The following is a 14,794-nucleotide window of genomic DNA, read 5'->3' on the forward strand; positions in this document are numbered from 1 at the left end:
GCATTCTGTTTATGCAAGTCACTGTAAGTGTACATCCTAAGTAACTCCTTCCAGCAGTCATTTGGATAATGGCTTCTTTTTTAATGCCCTTCTCCCCACGTTGACAATCCCTTTAGCCTTTGATAAATGTCCTTTTTTTTTAAGCCACAAAATCAATTCAGAAACAAAGAGAAAACCCTATCCATTGTCATTAGTACAAAGCCCCCTGAGGGTTCACATGATCAACTGGTCAAAGGTCCTAGCGGGAGCTGGTCCTTCATCTCCTCTTAAATTTTTTACAAGAGAGACTCAGGGATAGAGGCCAATAACCTTAGGGCACAAGGAGGAACAAACCCAGCTCTTAGCACAAGATTAGATTAGCAGATGTAAAGATGAAAGAGATGGAGCTGGAAAGCTATCTCATACACATATTTAGGGTATACTGGTGAAGTAAATTCCAATGAACCACATAAATCTGTTAGTATTTATTTATACATTTATACATTAAACATTTATATTTATTTATATTCTTAACATTGATATTCTCCATCTCGATGGATATGCTTTATCACTATGGTGCTTTTTCTCCTCCAATTAAACATGGAAGCCTTTCAGGGCAGGGACCCCAGAGTGAGACAAAACTAGAAACCTGGAGTTCACTATGCCCAGCCACCCTAGTTCAGAGCCTCTGACTAGATGCTCCCTTAGCCTGGGGCTCTGGTGGCCGGTACTTAAAACTACTTGATGCACAGTAAGTGCTTCAGTACATGTTTGCTGAAGGATGAAGTACTAAAAATGTGATTATCTGCATGTAGGCTGCATGGTGTGGGTTAAAATTCCAAGCTCCAACTGGCTCCTTTCCTTTGACTACCTGTGACTGTTCCCTCGTTGTGCATACCTCACTCCCTGTTGGCTGATATGTACTGAGGGAGCTGAAATTAATTTTTATTTCTGTCAAAAACATAGTATACATGTTGAGAAAACTAAATATATTGCCAAAAAGACCACAAAAATGACCTCTGAATTATCCGTATTTGGGATTTTCTTTCTCCCTTTCTTCCCTGATGCTAATGTAAATAAATCTGACTCCATCATATTGCTTTATCAAAAGATCTTGCACTTGCTGAATTTTTGCTTATGATCCATAATAATTTTTAAAAGAACATGTGTACCTCACTCTGAAGGGGTTGAGTTATTTTTGCATGCAGACGCATAGAGTCATAAATGTCCTGGGGCACCTGGGTTGCTCAGTCAGATGAGTGTCTGACTCTTGATTTCAGGTCAGGTCGTGATCTCAGGGTCGTGGGATTGAGCCCCTTGTCAGGCTCTGCGCTGGGCATGGAGTCTGCTTGGGATTCTCTCTCCTCTCCCTCCGCCCGTTTCCCCCCTCCCTGCTTAGGCACGCTCTTTCTCTCTCAAAAAGAATGTACTACTTGATTTTATTCTTTTTAATTTACACTTTATTTATTTATTTATCACTGCATCCCTCAAATCTGCCTATACTCAGACTTCTCATTTTGATCATAACATGGGGTTGGTCATTTGAGTTTGGAGTCGAGAATCTATTTTTATAATCCAATCAGAGGTGCACCTGGTGTGGCTTAGACCTAAATCTACTGGCCCGTTATCACTTGTACCTGCCATATAGGTCAGCAGCCCCCATTTTGGATTCTCTCTCTCTCTCTTTTTTTTACAGGATCATATACAAATTTGGGACCTTTGGATAAATGTCATTTCTTAAACACTCAATATACCCATTTATTCAAGAAATATTAAACTGAGCATTTACTATCTGATAGTAAAATGGTCTAAGTGCCAAAGAGTACAGCAGTGGAAAAATACAGACAAAATCCCTGTCTTCTCAGAGCACATTTTAGGGGGAGACAAACAATTAGGGGGAGACAAACAAAAGGAGAGATAAGTTCTGATAGTGATAACTGCTATGAAATAAACAAATAGGATAACTCTGATAGAGCCAAGGATGGGAGGGTTTGGGAAGGATTGTGCAGAGATACCTCTGAGGAGATAACCTTCAGCAAACATGAACTGAAGCACCTACTATGCATCAAGGAGTTAAAAGTAGTGGAATTATCCATTCTTGGAGTGCCTACTATTTAAAAAACAGGGCTTGCTTTTGGAGAGACCCTACTTTAAAAAAAAATTCAATCTTGTGGGGGTGGGGTTGAATGAGTTTTAAACACAGGTGTCCAAGTTGCTATGAAGTGACAGAGGAAAGAGCTAACCTAGCCAGTCTGATGGCTAGAAGTCAGTCTGATGGCTAGAAGTCACGATAAGGGCAGACTTCGGGTGACAGGATTCTCGGACTGCCCCTCACAGTGAGGAGAACGAATCAGGTGAACATGCAAATAGCTGGGCTGAAGTACACGAACACATCTGGGATGCACTCCTGGGAACAAGGGGAAATAAGCAGACAGGTGTGGGGAGGGATAGGCGCTTGGCTAGGAGAGCCATACGGGCTGTGCCGGGGGTGAGACTCTCGTCACACTCTCTCTACAGTAGAGTGGCATGGTCCGGAAGACCTACACTTGGATGCATTTGGAAACTGTAGGTATCTCACTCACAACTGGGAGAAAGTGCAAAAACCCTATGCATATAAAGACTGCCTCTTAAGGAAAGAAGAACAGATTCTGCTTCCTCCGAAAGCTTCAACCCTAGTCAATCTGACGCTGTACTACCACATGAACTCATGGCCATGGCCACAAAAATGGAAGATGTGACCAAGCCAACTTCCTACGCTGGGCTGAAAATCTCAAAGTCCAGTACTCCACAGGCACCTTCTGACATATTTTCAACATGTTAACACTAGGGCCATCCCAAGGCCAACAGACGATGGAACAGAAGCTTTTTTTAAACTGTAATATCCCCACTGTCCGGTTTCTACAGTGGGAGTGTCCCAGTTCTGCCATCTACCAGCCATAATGACTCGGCATACTTTCCCTGCCATTTCTTTGCCTCCATTTCCCCACCTGCAAAATCCAAGGATAATAATATCTGCCATAGTGGCGCTTTTTGGGACAGGAATGTGGGAATGACTAAATGATAGAATAAATATGAAAGAACTTTATAAACTCTAATTCTCTACAAATAATAGAAATAATTTACTATAGGCTCAACCGATAGTATTATGGAACAGAAAATTATGAGGAGGAAGTAGATTAAATGCACTAATCAAAATTTCAAAGACTGTTTTAATGAAACAAGACAGACTAGCCTATGCAAACAACCACTTATTTTTAATAGCATAAAACCACCTCTCAACCTCTCCTTGACCCCAAGAGCCATCAAGCAAATACTAGGACAGAGGCGGATGAACAGTGTACAACTTCACGGTGATGGATGTGTCATGAAGTGAATTAAACCACAAAGGCAATTAAGTCATAAAAGCGGCAGTGATATAACTAGACACAAGGTTCAGAGGATCATCTGTGAAAGATTTCATTAGCTAAACCACAAAGTCCTACTGAAAAGCACACCAGCAATCTAGTTAAAAATGGGTCACTTTATTTATAGGTTCCATCACCAAATCACATATTCCTTGGTTAAAAAAAACATGTCTCTGAAAACTTTCTTTGAACAGGCAGGTTCAACAAGGCTGCTTCATGCCTGTTGAAGGAAATAAAGAAATAATCTGTTTAAATTCTGCCCACACTCAACAGAAAATTTTCTTCATGGGTTCAATGCAGAAAGTGTCCCAGATTCACTATACATTTGAGCTTTACTATAAATAAACAAACTTCACACAATGCCAACACAGTGTGTAGATTACACTTTACTAGAGAACACACTATACTAGTTTGGCGCTAAAGACCAACTATAGGGGGGATAGAGTTTCCTCCAGAAGGTCCCTGTTTGGGCTCATTGTGAAGTCAGCTTATCTGCTAGACACTCAGCGGGGGCTGCTACTAAAGGGGAGGAGAGTCATTCTGTGAAAAGACAGACTTGGGCAGACGGTCAGAAACCTGTGCAAAGGGGGCAGACTGCAGGTCTGGAGAATGAAGCACAGCGGCTAGTCAGACAAGGGACAAGTTCAAAACAGCAAAAGCCAGCTGCGGTGATCTGAGTGCTGGGTGATTGTTAAATTCTCTTCCCTATATTTTACTCTATTTTCAACTCTTTCCCATTGGTCGTATTTTGTAAAATTAAGAAAAAATATCTATTTAGGTGGCAATTTTACAAAGTACGGACCATCTAAGACTCAAATACCAATGGCCAATTCTGTCCTAGAGACAAAATCTATGGACCCTGGATTCTATCTCTTCCAAGTCTTTTTTTAATGCACATGCATTTTTTTTTCATTTGTTAAACCATTATTTTAAAAGGGCAAAATAAGCAGTATCTGTTATAGGTTACCTGCAGTTACAGAAAGCAATGCAATCACAAGCCAAGTTAGACTGATTAAAATTCTATTTTTGGGGGGTGCCTGGGTGGCGCTGTCAGTTAAATGCCTGACTCTTGGCCTTAGCTCAGGTCGTGACCCCAGGGTTGTGAGACTGAGCCCCGTGTTGGGCTCCACACTCAGTGCAGACTCTGCTTGAGATTCTGTCTCCCTCTCCTTCTGCCCCTCCTGCTCATGCTCTCTCTCTCTCTAAAATAAATCTTTAAAAAGAAAAAATTCTATCTTCAAATTAAAAAACAACTCCAGATAACAATGGGAATTTTTTAAAACGATAGTAATTTAAATTTGGCCCCAAAGGATTTGCTGTTATTTATACTTCCTCTAAATGAAGTGATCTGAACTGAGCCTGGAATATCTATCTGCAAGTACATCCTTGCTTATTCACCCGCTGACACTCTAAAGGGAACACCATCCACTGTAAAGTTGGAAGTGATGTGTCTAAGGGAGTTGGCCACCATTATTGTGGGTCCCTGTAGCGGAGCCCCTGTCCTGGGACACTGATGGTGTCTTTGAAACGGAGCTTGAACACGACCAAGACCAGAATGAAACCTCATCTTACGCGCTTAAACAGAATACGACATCGTGAAAAGGAGGAAGAAAAAGAAAACATTTGGAATTCTGGTTTAAAAAGCAATACTGCAAGCTGCGCCAGCTCCTAGAGGAGCTGGTGAACATCCTCTGGGTAGGCACCTTTCTAGTCCTGAGGATACACAAGTTGTCCTAGGTGATCACAGTACATGGTGCTTCAGTCCAGAAGGGCCCGTGTATACATGGTCAGAGATTTAAGGGCAGATGAAAGGGGCCTTGTAAAAGACCGGCGGCAGTTCTCACCAGTCCCTTTAAAATATAGGCATTAACGTTTCCAAGAGCCCAGTACATATAAAACACCCGGCACGGGTCCTGGCACCTCGCAGTGCCATCAGTAAGTGGAAATGGGTACCAAGTACATGTCTGCGCCTATATCTGTATGTCCCAGCCTCCCCAAAAAGCATGGGTTGCTCATCTATGAGGATGATACCACCGATCAGCTCAGGCCTTCTCTTCCGACTACTACTTCTTAGCCATGGTGCTGAGGCTTTTCCTTAGCACTGTGCTATTCCAACCACCTTCCTGGAGCCACCTGGCATCAGATTTAAAGAGCACAACGACACGAGCATATCATACGGAGTCAGGATGGAATAAAGTGACATGACTTCCTCCATCCGCACCGCTGTATTATCCTCAGGCATCGGCTTCACCTCGCTAAGCCTCAGTTCCCTCATCTACAAAGTGGAGGTAATGGTGGCACCTATTTACTTGCTTTGGACAAGACAATTAGATGAGAACATGCAAGTCCAGAATGCTCAGCGCAGTGGCTGGAGCGAAGAAAGTGCCCAATAAAAGGTAGACGCTCCTCCAGTGCAAGGCAGCCTCATGAACACCGTGCTCCCCAGGGACTGAAAATCGCCATGCTAGGAAAATACAGGTCTGCGAACAGGATGCAAACCAGGGGACCAAGTGACACCCCTGCAAGAGACTGGTTGCCACATCTTCCCACACGAGCGCTGCCGGGGGTCCTGCTTCTTTCCGACTCTGGCCAGATGTCCCTCTCCTTGCAAGAGCACCCCCCTGTTGGGGCACCCTGCCTTTCTCTGGCTCCCACACTTAATAGATCCTAGGGGAGACTCAGACACTGGCAAGAGGGGAGGAGCCCTGCACACTGCAGAGCCCAGCCACTTCCCTGCACCTCCCTCTTGGAGTGCGCGCTCACTTCCTGCCTAGCAGGGACTCTTCCAGTGCTGGCCCACAGACAGGAGCCAGGCTGACCAGTACAGAAGGGACCAGGATTGAAGGTGATGTAGCTGACTTCCCCTAGCCTCATTCCTTGGTCTTACTTCAACGAAGCAGCCCAGAACTTATGCAAGGGAGAACTTACTTAGTGGGCCTCCTCTAGTTCCAACCAATGCGTCATCCCTTCCTCATGGTTTGCGAGATTATCTCGCACACTCTTACTGAAAAATCACGATAAAAACAAATGTTCTAGCTTACAGCCATTTTTGTAGTTTTTATTTTTTACCTCTAAACAGAGTATCTGTTACAAGGAACCCTGGAGCCAAAGACAGGAGAATTAACAAGGGGTGGCACAAGCTACACACACTCAGCTTCCCAAACACTGTTACCTTCTTTCTTGGTTGGTGTGTGTGTGTGTGTGAATTAGACGGAGTTCCAGAATGCTGGCGCAGGAAAAAGTCAGTCCAGTCTCCTAACTCTGTGCCTGAAAAAACTACTTCAGAGAGGTTAAACAATGTATTGGAGGTCACAGAGTTGGGCCAGGACAGAAAAGTTTAAACAACAATCAGCCCAATCCACTAGTTCTGCATATGAAGAGAAAGGCCCAGCAAAGTAGACAAGCTTCTTTTTCTATGCTTGGGGGGGGGGGGGGGGGGCTGTAAAAGGTGGTTTCTGTCTTAAATGTTCTGGGATGCTAACACCACCTGAGTGCACTGGCCAAAATGTCTTAGTCTTACCCTTCAAAGGGCATGGGTCAAGTTCAGATGGCTTAAGGACACTGACCTCTGCTGCTAGACCTCTGGGGCTCTAGGTGCCAGGACCTTTTCGGTCTCTGTGGAGAAGGAGATGGTCTTCTCCTTGGTAAGAATAAATAGGTGTTAATTACTGGAGACACCTTCTGGGTCAATCCAGTTTTGCCACTGTATAGCATGGCGCCTTAATTCAATGTGTGATCTGGAGGAAGTCCCTTCTTCTCTCAGGGCCTCAGGGACTGGGTTAGCTGATCATTAAAGCTCCTTCCTGAAATTTTTAAGATTTTATATATTTATTTGACAGAGACACAGCAAGAGAGGGAACACAAGCAGGGGGAGTGGGAGAGGGAGAAGCAGGCCTCCCATGAAGCAGGGAGCCCTATGCGGGGCTCGATCCCAGGACCCTGGGATCATGACCTGAGCCGAAGGCAGACGCTTAACACGAATGAGCCACCCAGGCGCCCAACAATATTTTATTATCCTGGGAAAGCAATGGTATTCACTCTAGTACAGTGTGATGTCTATACATCAACATCTAAGTCAAATTCTATATGGAAATAGGCCTTGGTCTTCTGCCTTTGGTTTAGATTGAACTGGTTTGTTTTCACGTTCATTTCAGAGAATATAAGGATATTAACTTGGTTGGTACTGGGCAGCCACATAACTGAATGAATACTGTACTGCCTAAACTGTGTGCATGCGTGTGCACGCGTCATTAGTCAGTAACTCCGTCTGTAGGCTGCTCAGTCCTGCCATATCCCTGTCGACCCAAAAGCCCTATTCTGGGCATACGTGCCACGGCAATAGTTGGCAGTTCTGGAACAATGGACCCGAAATAAACTGGGAGCCACTCCAAGAAAGTAGCTATTACAGGTATGGAATACTAATATGAATCAAAAGTAAGAATAAAGCCTTCATTAATTAAAGAGAAGAGCACTGACAGCACAACTAACACGGTGGGTAAGAACAGAACTCACGGAAAGTTAAATTATCAGATGACGCCTCTCACACTTCCCTGGATTTTGTTCCTCCTGAAAGTGGCTAACCCAAAAGATACATTTGATTAAAAAACTGGCTTCTTCCACACCTGAACTGACCGGTCAATCTTAGCATCTGAGAGAGAAAGGGAGGGAATGAGAAGGAACACACCAGGCCCCATGAGCCTCTGGATGCAAGTAAACACACCACTCAGCTGTCATCCGGAAAGGGGAGCTTCTGCCCCACCCTCCCCACCCTCCAACAAAGACAATCAAACTTGAAGCTCATTCCAAATCAGACCTCCTCATCTGTTTCCAGGAAATCTACAAGCAGTGGAACCCATTAAACATCACAGGGATGCAATCAGCAAAATCCCAGCAAAGAATATGGGCAACGCTATAGGACAAATGAACAGCTGCTTTAACAAATAAATTAAGGAGAAGAAGGTGGGGTGGGGGGGAGGCACAAAGGACACATCAATCTCAACGGGCTATATGGGTCTTATCTGAATGCTGATTTGAACAAACCAACATCTGAGACCAATGAAGAAATGTAAACACTAAATGAATAATTAATGATACTTAAGGAATTTTTAAACATGATAATAATATTGTGGTTATTTATTTAAAAGAGGCTTTGTCTTTTAGAGATACATCCTGAGCTACAGCATCAGTGAAATAAATGATTTGTCTGGGACTTAAGGAATAATCTGGTGGGGCACAGCCCACCCAGGAAACTGGTGGGACAGAAATGAAGTGAGAGCAGCCATAAACTGGTTGCTGCTGAATACAGGGGGGCTTGTCATCCCCTCCTGCCTTTTCTATATTTTTACATATTCCAGAATAGAAAGTTTTTTCAAAAAAAAATTATAGACATAGGTTCAGATATACGAGTTCTGCCAAAATCACAAGGGGAGTGAAAACCAAGAAACTCACAGGCCATTAATACACACAGATGGACAGATCCCCAAAATGAGGATAAAGATCAGAGAAATGTGGCCTCGCCCACAGATTTCCTATTATATCTCCTCCCTCCCTCCCTCCCTCCCTTCCTTCCTTCTTTCCTCCCTCCCTCCCTCCCTCCTCTTTTATTTTTTTAAACATTCAGCTCTTTGCTGTTTCCAGGCTTCAAGAGTCAATCCTCCCAAATGGTCTGGTGAGCCTAAGGAAGTGCTGTCTTCACAGGTGGAATACGCTCTTGGACCTCGGCTTTGCTTATTCCAGCGGCCCTCCGAGGGTGGTGCCCGCAACCAGCAGCGGGAGCATCACCTGGGTACTTGTTAGAAATGCTGGTTCTCAGGCCCCATCCCAGACCTCCTGAGTCAGGAACTCTGGGGGTGGGGGCCAGCAGGGTGTTCTAACAGGCCCTCCAGGTGGTTCTGACACACACCAAAGTTTGGGAACCATGGACATACTCCATCTGTTTGAAAAGGGCCTTTCTTTAAAGTTAAAACTGGATGGACCTGGAACGAGAAGCTCACTTACAAACTAGTGAACTGGGGTAGGGAGGCAGGGCTGGTACCACATAGGTGCCAAGCGAATGGCTGAGGAGGCCTCCAGATCATTTTTAAGTAAATTTGGTGGCCCCCCAAAATAAAATCAAGCCTCCATACCCATCCATTGCCACCATCAACAAAAATAAGATAAAATAACCTTAAAATAAAAAATTTTAAAGGCCCATGACTCTCCTCACCTTTGCTGCCCCCCCTTCTCTCAGGGAGGTCACATATACACTAACCCTCCTTCCAAATCTCTCACCTTAGAAAGGAAACTGCTGCTCTGCTCTACCACCCGGGCTGGAGACACAATGGTTTCAAAGGAACACCTTCATGCAAACTTATGTAGGTTATCTGCAGAGTACACTGGCCCGTGGTCTTCTCAAATCACACCTCTACTGCCCACAGCGGGAGACTGTGAGGCGGCAGAACACAGGGGGTCCCCACGGAACACCAGAGGTTTCAGTTAAAGCAAAAAAACTAACATCACTGCCTGAAACCATCAGCCCCAGAATACTCAAGGCTTATGCATGTTTATCTCAAACACTGTCTACATCTGGAGTAAACTAAACAACTCAAGACTTGTCCTCATCCCTGCAAGGGCGGGGGCGGGGGGCTGGAATCGTCCACATGAAGGCGGCCACCTCACCCACCAGCTGTAATGTCCCTGTGCTCTCCCCACCCCACCTCAGTGCAGCCCTGCAGACCACCGGCTTCCTTCCTTTGCACACACCTTCTGCAGTCACCCCTACACTGGCAGGCAGCCCACCAACCACTAACTCAGTGTGACAGGAAGTCAATCTGGAAATAAAAGTACTGCACATAAATGAGCATTATCAATGAAGGGCTAGAGTGAGTCACCCTCAGTGGCATCTCAAATTGGTCAGAAAAGGCCACTGTTCAGAAAAGAGTCATTTACACAGCTGTGGTTCTGGGTCAAACAGGTAAGCTTGCTCCCCACACGCAAACTGCACACACGAAGTGTACTGAGTGTGCAAGGCATTCAGATTGTGACATCCTTGACTTGATTTTTAAGCCTCCACGTCACTGTTTATGAGGCTCTCCAAAACACTTTGAAAAGATGAAGAGGAAGAGAAAGAGAAAGGGGAAGAAGATGGAGCCTTTGCTAATAAGCTCCAGCTATATTAATAGCTAGGCATGGTGCTGACCTCTAATTCCTTTAATCACTGCAACACCGTGCAGTGGGTATCATTACCCCCATTTTATAGAGCAGAGTACTGAGGCTTGCAGAGGTAACAAATGGTCCAAGAACTACATGTTCCTATCACAACTGTACAATGGCAAGGCAGAGGCCCAGAAAAATCCAGTGGTGTGCCCAAGGTAATACCCAAACTAGGAACCACACCCACCCCAGCCTGTCCCCTCCCAACGCCTGGGCCAACCTTCTTCTCTACTACAGCATGCTACGCCCGCAGGACGCCTGTGAGGCTGGACCTGCACAAACCTGCCTGATCCAACCAGAAAGGAATTGCACATAGCAAAACAGTCAAAACACTCCAACTGGTGCCAACAGAAGGGAACTGAGCCGCAGATGATACCAAACATTAACAATCAAAGGCTGGTTTAGATGTGGTCGGATATGCAGACAACTGTTTCAGCCACAGCAGATCAACTAACTAGATTTTGTTCGGGCCAAGAGTTAACATTCATTTGCTTACTCCGAACTTCTACTCTTGAGAGAGGGAGACAGACAACCTGGGTTCAAACCCAGGTCTTCCACAAACTGGCTGGGTGACCTCTGAGACTAGGCTTCTGATTGGAAATAAGTAACGTCTGCCTCCAACACCATTTTATTATGAGGATCAGAGAAGCAAATGCATGAAGAGTATCTATAAACCATAAAGCACTAGACAAATGAAAAGAATATTATATATCAGCCAGATAGGTGGAGAGTTTTATAAGGAACCACTGGGAAGCCCCTAATCATGCTAGTGGCACAGGGAAGTCCTACCAGGGTTTTAAAAAAGTGAAGGAACAAAACCAAAAAATGCTTGTGAATACTCCACAAAATGGCTACTCCCTTTGCATAAAAGCAAGAGAGATCATGTAAAATAATTATCACGCCCTGTCCAGGATCCAAGCTGAGATCTAGACACAGAAGAGTGAAACTGGGTCACATGAGGTAAGAGCCAGGAAACTGAGGTCTAAGGCAGGGTGGCAAGTCTCAAAACCAAACTATAATGAAGACAGAGGAGAACAAGTGGGAAGAGAAATCTGCAAGGTGAGCTGAGTACAAAGAAAAGGCTCTTCCTTTCCTTTCTCTGTGGAGGAGAGGTCACACTCTAGGTGAAGTCGAGCTAAGAAACAGGTCACTCTGTGCTCCCCAGTCCTGTGTTCCCACGGTGTCCATTAGCAGGGCTCCCAACTCCCACGTTCGGCGGGACAGACGGCCGTGCCTCCTGCCAGCAGCCGGCCTTCCAGAATGGAGCTTTCAATGGAGTGTCCTCCTTTGAGGTTCATGCAACCACCTCCCCTTCCTGGGCTCTAGGTCACTAATCCTTCAATGACTCCGCCATCTGACCCCAACATCACTCTCAGCAACTTCAGCATCCACATGGGTGACCTTCAACCCTGATTTCCCCTACCTCTCTACTGCACTGATCTTTGTCTCCTCTCTACCCCAGGCCCCTCTGATGCGGCCCCGGGACACACACTGCTGACTGTCTACATACATTGTCCTCGTCTCCGGAGTACCACAGTCTCAGTTTTTGGCAGGATGTTTTGCCCCTGGAAACCAAAGAATCCATTTCCCAGTCTCTCTTGCAGCCAGATTAGTCAGTACGTTGTAGCATTATACGGGTTCTGGAAGAGAACGGATTCACTTGAGAGGGCTCAATTTTGCCTTTCTTTTTTAGTATGTGCAGCTCAGAAGTCATAGCTGGAGCTCCAGCATCTATCTTGGGCCAAGATGTGACCTTGTGGGCAGAAACCATGTGCTGAGGAAGGTGTGAGAGAAAAAGAAGCCTGAATCCCTGATGGCATCACACCACAGATCTGGCGTTCCAGGCTCATGTCTATGCTCATTTTAGGTGACAGAGAAATAAATGATCATATTTATGCCTCCTTTTGTTTTGAGGGTTTTTTTTCCTGTAATATGCAGCTCAACCTTATTCCAACTATTACAGGCCCATGATCAAACAATGGCAAGCAGTGAAATGGACAGGTGCACAAGTCTGTAACATGGCAATTAATTACCGGGGTCCAAAGAGATCAAAGGCCAATGTTTCCTCACCTTATGTCAGTACGGCACACCCTACTGAATATTCCAGGCCCTAATATCATTTGGTCCATCACATACCTTCAGACTTATTCCTACTTTCCCTTTAATTTCACATCTCTCACTTTTTCTTTTAAATCTCTGTAGTTGTCTATACTATAACCTTTTAGGAAAGGACCATAAATACGTTAAAGAGAAAAAAATCTGAGAAAAGTGTGCAGAGACTGTTTCTTCTCTTATAAAATTCAGAAGAATGGTACCCAAGCAAGTATTTTCACTCACCCACCCCTACACATCATTACACACATCATCACACGCTAACATCATACAGCCCAAAATGGTCATGAAACCCCCCCTCCTTGTCAGCCAAAATCTGGCAAGAGGGAATGGTCATTGCAGGGAAAAGACATCCCTGTGATAAACCAGAATACACTGTCAGGGTTTCAGTTACTGTAGGAAGAGGGCTGAACTCTAGGATTCACCGAGCTGCCCCTGAGTTTCTAGGATTCTGCCGTGGAGTAATTCAAAGTAAGGAGTGAAGGAGTTGGACCTTCTGTGTGAATCAGGATGAGCCCACACCCTGCTTGAAGGCTTTTTATATCCTCTGCCCCCAAATGGAACAGTCAAGTCCATCATTTATGCCTCCACCAGCCCATACAGCTACTACCATAACACCTCCCACAGTTGATGGCACTTAACCAAGAAGATGGTTAACTGCATCGTGAGCTTTTGAGGCTACCCTGTTTATGTTACTTGTGCTAAGGGTGAACACAGAAGTTCAGGAAATGGTCGCTAAGTAAATGGATAAAGTATGAATAGATCAGCGAGCCAGCCAGGGAGCTGTACACCTCTCCTGGGACCTTACCCACCATCCTTTATCTATCACCTCTCGGTCTACCAGTGACAACTGCTAACCTAGGAACACCGGCTAAAGAGATGAACATGAGACAGGAGGCCCTTCCCTCAAAGGACTGATGGGCTGCCCACTGACACAGAAGCAAGAAAGACGCACTAATGCTGGGGAATGGGGGCGGGGGGAGCTGAGGAAGGACCGGTGAAGAAAGGGTTGCTGCACTACTAGTTACTTTTACAGAAATGGCTAAAATAAGGAACAGGAAACTGTTTGCAAATGGGTGTGCAGAAAGCAACCACTGATAATGGCCTATGACAAGGCATAAAGGGAAAGCACTGACAGTCTGATGGGGCTCCATGGAGCGGACGGTGCTTTCCTGAGGGGGAGGACCTGCCTGCAGAGGGGTGAGGGGGGCCCGGAGCAGCAGGTGTGAGGAGAAGTGCTATGTGCCAGGCACTCCCTCCACCCTCCTCCAAACACGAGGAGCGAGCGGCAGGCCGTGCACCCTAACCGAGGGCGATGACGCCGGGGTGAAATCCAGCACTTTGCACTTCTGACAGACCACCCCCGCTGCCCCCCCGCTGCCCTCCCACAGCCCGGAGAGGGGGTGCTGCCCCTCCCGCACGCCGGCAAGCAAACGTCAGGTCCCTCTCCCGAGGTCTTAAAACGGATGGGTGAGAGAGCTGGGGTTCGGCCCATGTTTGTCTAAGTTCAAACGAGGACCAAATACTTGAAGAAACCTTTTTTCCTCTGCCTTGGAAATAGGATGCTGAGTCAAACCAAAAGGAGAGAAGAACGGGTCAACGGAAAGCAGGGTGGGCAGGTGGGAGCAGGGGGGCCTCTCCCCCGCAGCCCTGGCCGGCCTCGGGCACCCTGGGAGGGAAGACGCCGGACCACTCTAACACCCGAGAAAATAAAAGCCTCTGTTACATCTGAATGGAAATTACAAGAAAATGAACACAATTTATTAGAACTTAAGAGCAGTCACTCCTACAATCAGCTCGGCTGTCAGTCTTCTGAAGCGTTTCTACAATTTCACTTCCTGTGTAGCAACCGCGCTGGTTACTTGGAGAAGAAGCTGCACGGGAGCTGAGCACCTTGGTGAAGAATGCAAAGAAGATGGCAAGGAAGCTGGCAACACCAGAAATAGAATGGCTCCCTCATTTAAGTTACTGTCGTGTTGGATCACGTAGCCAGAAGCAACCCCAGCTGCCACTCGTTTTAAGAGAGCCATTTCTGTCCTTAGAAAAAAAGGAAGGAAGGAAGGAAGGAAGGAAGGAAGGAAGGAAGGAAGGAAGGAAGGAAGGAAGGA

At 45.8% G+C, this 14,794-nt stretch overlaps 1 protein-coding gene across 10 annotated transcripts in view; it reads right to left on the reverse strand.

The window, feature by feature from the left end:
- ASAP1 (ArfGAP with SH3 domain, ankyrin repeat and PH domain 1) overlaps window positions 1-14,794 on the reverse strand; it is a 344,878-nt gene that overhangs the window by 214,466 nt on the left and 115,618 nt on the right. The gene's annotated exons all lie outside the window — the stretch shown is intronic.

This window comes from Phoca vitulina, unplaced genomic scaffold (genome assembly GCF_004348235.1).
Source record: "Phoca vitulina isolate PV1807 unplaced genomic scaffold, GSC_HSeal_1.0 scaffold18, whole genome shotgun sequence".
NCBI classification, from domain to species: Eukaryota; Metazoa; Chordata; class Mammalia; order Carnivora; family Phocidae; genus Phoca; species Phoca vitulina.